Source organism: Hordeum vulgare, chromosome 4H (assembly GCF_904849725.1).
Source record: "Hordeum vulgare subsp. vulgare chromosome 4H, MorexV3_pseudomolecules_assembly, whole genome shotgun sequence".
Taxonomy (NCBI): Eukaryota; Viridiplantae; Streptophyta; class Magnoliopsida; order Poales; family Poaceae; genus Hordeum; species Hordeum vulgare.
Window position 1 is genome coordinate 302845886 of NC_058521.1, and position 6000 is coordinate 302851885.

Here is a 6000-nt window from a genome sequence, read left to right on the forward strand (position 1 = left end):
GGGATCCCAACAAACCGAGCATAGCAATAGCAAGAGAATTACATAGATGCCTTGATCATGTAGGGCAGCTCACAAGGACTAACCATTGAAGCACAAGATTGGAGAGGAGACATCACATAGCTACTGGTCATGGACCCATGGTCCAAGGAGGACTACTCACGACACGTCCGAGAAGCGTCCATGGCGGTGGAGAAGCTCCCGGAGGTCAATCCTCCCTCCGACAGGGTGCCGAAAAGAGGTCTCGTGACGCTCCCGATCTCGGAAGCGCTCCGGCAGCGGAACGATGGAGAAATTTGCGATTCTGGATGTGATGGAAGGGTTTTCTCTCGAAGGACTAAATATACGCCAAAGGAGGGCACCGGAGGAGGTGGGACCCACCCAAATGTCCTCTTGGTGCGGCCTAGGGCCAGGGCGCGCCCACAGGTCACCTGGCAGGCCCCTCGCCCCCTCTGGCCCATCTTCGGTGATCTGGAAGCTTCCGTTACGCTGATTTTTTGTATATATTTTGTGGAATATTTTGGGCTTCGAAAAATTGGGTAAAAGCCCATGCAAAATAGACATCAGTAGACAGAAACTGGCACTAGGTGCATTGAGTCAGTAGGTTAGTCCAAATATGTGTAAAATGATATAAAAGTGTAGCAAACCATATAACAATGTCACCCAAAAGATCATGGAACAAGCACTATGAGGTTGCGCAGGCCCCGCCGGAGGAGATTGTAGATGGTGTCTTGTGCCACACGAGGGCCGAGATGGTGATCAACACCTTCTGGGTAAATTATCCTTTTATACAATCTAAAATTAATAATATAGCTAATTATTGTACTAATCGGTGTTGTCTCGTTTGATTGAAGACCTTCTAGAGGTGTGAGGAGGGATATGAGGAGGCGGCGGACAATGTTCTTGAGGTCGAATGCAGGTGGTTATTACAGAACTTGCGCCACGAGGCACTGTCGCAGGCTATTCCAGACTACTATGCCATGCGTGGTGTTAAGAAGGAGAAGAAGGACTGTCGTGGAAAGTATCTGAAGAAGGAGCAGTACATGAAGGTAATTACCTATTCTTAAGGCCTTGTACATAGGCGCGGCGCTCAAAATTCTCTTTACTAACTTATAGGTGCCCCCGACATGGTGTGCTGATAAGATGGGTTGTTGGGAGGCGTTGGTGGATGAGTGGTGCACAAGCAACTGGCGAGCCGTCCACGACAATACGAAGTAGCGGCATGCCCAAATGGTTGGTGTGCCACATCATCAAGGCAGCGCCAACTTAATTTAGTTCGGATAGAACTGGGTACGTGGTTTGCTTCCTTATTCATGCAATTAATTCTACATGCTAGCTTGAGCCCTTTACTAATACTTTCTTCCTCTCTTTTAGGCGCATCACAACAATGCGGAGGTGCCAAAATTGTACAACCTTTATGGCATGGCCCATATTGGCTCCTACAAGAAGGTCAAGGCATTCTCTGAGTCTGACATGGATCATCCAGAGATGTTCAACATCTCCTCCCCCCCCCCCCACAAGCTCGTGAAATACAGGGACGTGGGGAAGACTAGGAAAGGGGAGGACTTTAACCCAAGCCAGGAACCTTTGGATCCAGAGCTGGTGATGATATCTGGCGGCGGGAGGCCCCATGGCAAGATAGCCATTGGAGATGGGATAATACGTTGTCCACTCACTCTCCCGGAGATCAAGGCGCTCTAGTCGAGCTCCTATCCTGAGATAACACGTCGTACACGGCCAGTCGATCTCACCATTGAGGTTAGTTGTACTGACTCAAAGAACATTCATCCATTTCATTGTGTGTGTTCCCATCTATCATTACAGTGGTTACGAGGAATGGTGTTGCAGGCTGCTCTTCAGAAAGAGAGAGCGGCAAACCAGGCTGCTTTTGAGAAAGAGAGAGTTGCAAACCAGGCTACTCTTCAGGATGCTCTTGAGGAGAGGGACCAGAACACGGCTCGGTTGTTGGAGGAGGAGAGGGCCCGGAATGATGTGGGTCACCTCGCCATGTACAAGCTTATTGTGGTAACTTCCTGTTTCACATTAGCCAAATCATGCCTATAATGTCGGTTTCATTAGTAACTAATACGACCGACTCCTCAAAACCAAATGTGAAGTCTATGTGCGAGAAGATCGGGCACCCCCCTCCGTGGATGTTTGTCTTTTCTTCGATTGGCACGGTGAGTTTCATTTCAATGGTCATTATAAACTAGTATTAACATCTGAGTGTCATCATGCTAACGAGACATTAAAAAATATTTTTTCTGCAGAATAACTAACAAGCGGCACCACACGACCCTTCTCGAGGCCAACCGTCTCCTAACGCAACCAGCCCGAGCAACCGTGGTGCTTCTCCAAGATGACCACGACGGTAAATTTTCTCTAGTTCATTTATGACATAATTAGCTAATTTAGCTCCAAAATGACATAATTAGCCAATTTAGCTCAAAATGACGTATTTAGCTTATTTCTCCTCTTTCTTCTTCCCCTTAGCTTATTTTCCCAACAAAGACATACTTAGCTAATTATCCTCCAAAATGACATAATTAGCTAATTTAGCTCCAAAATGACATAATTTTCTACTTTAGCTCCAAAAATGACATAATTTGCTTAGTTAGGTAAAAAAAACATCACAAGAATATTTGTTAGCTCATAACTTAGTGTATCTTCCTGCTAAATGACATAATAAGCTTTTCCTCCTAAATGACATATCCTTTCCTCTCCTTCTTCTGCTTCTTTTTCTTCTCCTTCTCCTCCTCCCCCTTCTTCTTCTTCTTCTTCTTCCCTTCTCCTCCTCTTTCTTCTCCTTAGCTTATTTCCCGAACAATAACATAATTAGCTAATTTAGCTCCAAAATGACATAATTAGCTAGTTTAGCTCCAAAATGACATAATTAGCTAGTTTAGCTCCAAGAAGACATACTTAGATAATTTAGCTCCTAAATGACATAATTAGCTAATTTAGCTCTAAAAATACATACTTAGATAATTTAGCTCCAAGAAGAAGAGCGGAAAGAGGAAAAATGAAAATAAGGAAGAAGAAGAGGAAGAAGAAGAAGAGAAGAAAAAAGAAGAAGAAGGACAGGCAGGAGAAGAAGTTGAAGGAATCCTCCTTCTCCTCCTTCTCGTTCTTCTCCTTCTTCTTCTTCTCCTTCTTTTCTTATTTTCTTGTTTTCTTCTTTTCTTCTTCTTCTTCTCCTCCTCCTCCTCCTTTTTCTCCTTCTACTCCTCCTCCTCCTCCTCCTCCTTCTTCTTCTTCTTCTTATTATTATTATTACTCTCCTTTTTCTTCACTTTCTTCTCTTCTTTCTTCTCCTCTTTCATCTTCTACTTAGCTTATTTTGCCCCAACAAAGACATAATTAGCTAATTTAGCTCCAAAATGACATAATTAGCTAATTTAGCTCCAAAATTACATAATTAGCTTAGTTAGGTAAAAAAAACTTCACAAGAACCTTGGTTAGCTCATAACTTAGCGTATCCTCCTCCTAAATGATATAATAAGCTTTTCCTCCTAAATGACATATCCTTTTCCTCTCCTTCTTCTTCCCCTCCTTGTACTCATCCTCCTCCTCCTCCTTCTTCTTCTCCTCCTCCTCCTCTTTCTTCTCCTATTTCATCTTGTCGTTAGCTTATTTCCCCTAACAATGACATAATTAGCTAATTTAGCTCCAAAATGACATAATTAGCTAGTTTAGCTCCAAGTAGACATACTTAGCTAATTTAGCTCCAAAATGACATAATTAGCTAATTTAGCTCTAAAAGACATACTTAGCTAATTTAGCTCCAAGAAGAGTAGAAGAAACAGGAAAAATGAAAAGAAGGAAGAAGAAGAAGAAGAGAAGAAAAAAGAAGAAGAAGGATAAGGAGGAGAAGGAGTCCTCTTTCCCCTCCTTCTACTTCTTCTCCTTCTTCTTCTTCTCCTTCTTATTATCTTCTTCTCTTCTTCTTTTCTTCTTCTTCTTCTTATTCTCGTCCTCCCCCTCCGTCTTCTCCTTCCCCTCCTCCTCCTCCTCCTCCTCCTCCTTCTTCTTCTCCTTTTTCTTCTCCTTCTTCTTCTCTTCTTTCTTCTCCTCTTTCATCTTCTACTTAGCTTATTTTCCCCCAACAAATTCATAATTAGTGGTGGAAATCCCGACGAGCTTCCCCAGAATGGCCTCCCATTATATAACTTCAAGGTCCCGGAAGCTCTCGTTGTGGAGATGACGCTCTTTGATGAGTGCGGGTTCCTCGCTAGGAAGGAGGTCCCCCGGGGGGATTTCGGCCCTTGGGGTTCAGGCCCATGGGAAATCTGGCCGTGCCACCCCCCTGCAGCCGGAGCGGGCGATGCATCACCGCCCGCTCCGCCGGCCCTTGCTTTGGGTCGTGCCGGGGTCGGCGGCGGTGACCGGTCGATGGTGGAAATCGTCGCCCCCAACCTCGAGCTTCAGCCGGGGCCGCCGAGTCCCCACGCCAGGCCACCCATGCCGGCCGGAGGAGGAGGTCGCCCGTGGGTGGCCGCCCCCAAATGCGGTGGCCTGCGATGAAAGAGAAGTGGATCGCCATAGACGAGTAAGCGTCCGTACCCTCCTTCTCCCTTTCCTTCCGTGTCTTCCTTCTGAGCCTTGGTTCTGCAGGCTTCCGACCGGCGACGGAGCAGGCAGGTTGGTGCTGCCCGCCCCTGAGATCAACGAGCATCCTATGGTTTCTTCTCTCGCATCTCGAGGGGTTCAACCTTCCGGGTGTCTCGCGTGTGAGCCTCCTGCGGTCTTCCTCGCCCGCAACCTCCGGCTCTCCGAAGGAGTGCCACTCCCCTCGCATGTGGCCCCTCCTAGGATCGTGTTGCGCCTCCCTTCTGGACCCCTTCTACTTCATATGAAATGTCCGCGCTCGAGCCCCCAACCCCCGAGCATGGACTCAGGCCGAGAGGCTCCTCGCGCGCCTCTCCCGTTCGCCGTGCAAGAAGTGAGAACTCTTGTTGGCCGGTAGAGCCTGTCGTGGGTTCGCGTGCCGCACCATGGGGCTTGCTCCATACTGCGGCAGATGTGCTTCAACGTCTAGGAGCTGGGCTTTCCTATCACGAAGCCCGCGGGGAAAGTGAGCGCCGGCACCTAGCGTCAGGGTGGCGCCAGCTTGAAGTTGCCATGAACCGTGGCCATCTACAGCGGGGGCACGCCCGCGCGAAGGCAGAGGCATCTTTTGCCGTAGCGGAGGAAGCCCGCGAGCGCGCTCTCTCCGAGGCAAAGGAGGCTGATTGTCTGCGCAGGGCCTCCGAGGAACACCACACGGAGCTTCGCGCCCTCATCGCGAACCTTGAAGAGCAGGTTCACCAAAGGGCTGCCCTAGGGGGTTCACCTACTGAGTTCTCCCCTGCTGACGTTGGCTTTCGGGCGTCCGTCGATTCGCTCGCGCTCGTAGAGGTGGAGCAGAGCCTGGAGCGGGAGTGCCTGGAAATAAGGGACCGCCAGGTGTCGCTTGCCGAGAAATCCCTCGCCTCTCGTGAGGCGGAACTTCATGAGAGGGTAGAGAAGGGGATGGCGGAGGCTCGGCTTTTCCTTCTCCATGACTATCGTGTGAAGGTGAGGCTCCAGGAGTCCCGCTTCCTCGTATGTCGCGTCCACCTGAAAAATGAGGTCAACGCCCTCCGAAAAAGGTTGGATCAGGAACTGAAACGTTGGTAGGTCTCACTGGACGCCTAGGCTACTCCCGAAGGTAAACTGTCTCAAGTTTGCAAACAGATGAAAGGCGCGACTTCCCTGGTTGAAGAGGCCTCCGAGGAGGTTGTGCGTGCTCACGGCCTCCAACTTGAACGCTCTCGAGAGGAGAGCCTCCCGCGCCTTGAGAGACATCTGCGGCAAGAGCGACTCCAACCCCCTGGTCCCCGAAGATGCTGGGTACTTGGCCTTCTTCCTCCACATCGTGGAGCGTACTGAGGCAGGTGCCGTGAAGGCCCTCGCGCTCGCCGAGGAAAAGGGTCGTGACCTCTTGAGTCAAGCGGCCTCGGACGTCTTTATCCACCTCCTTCG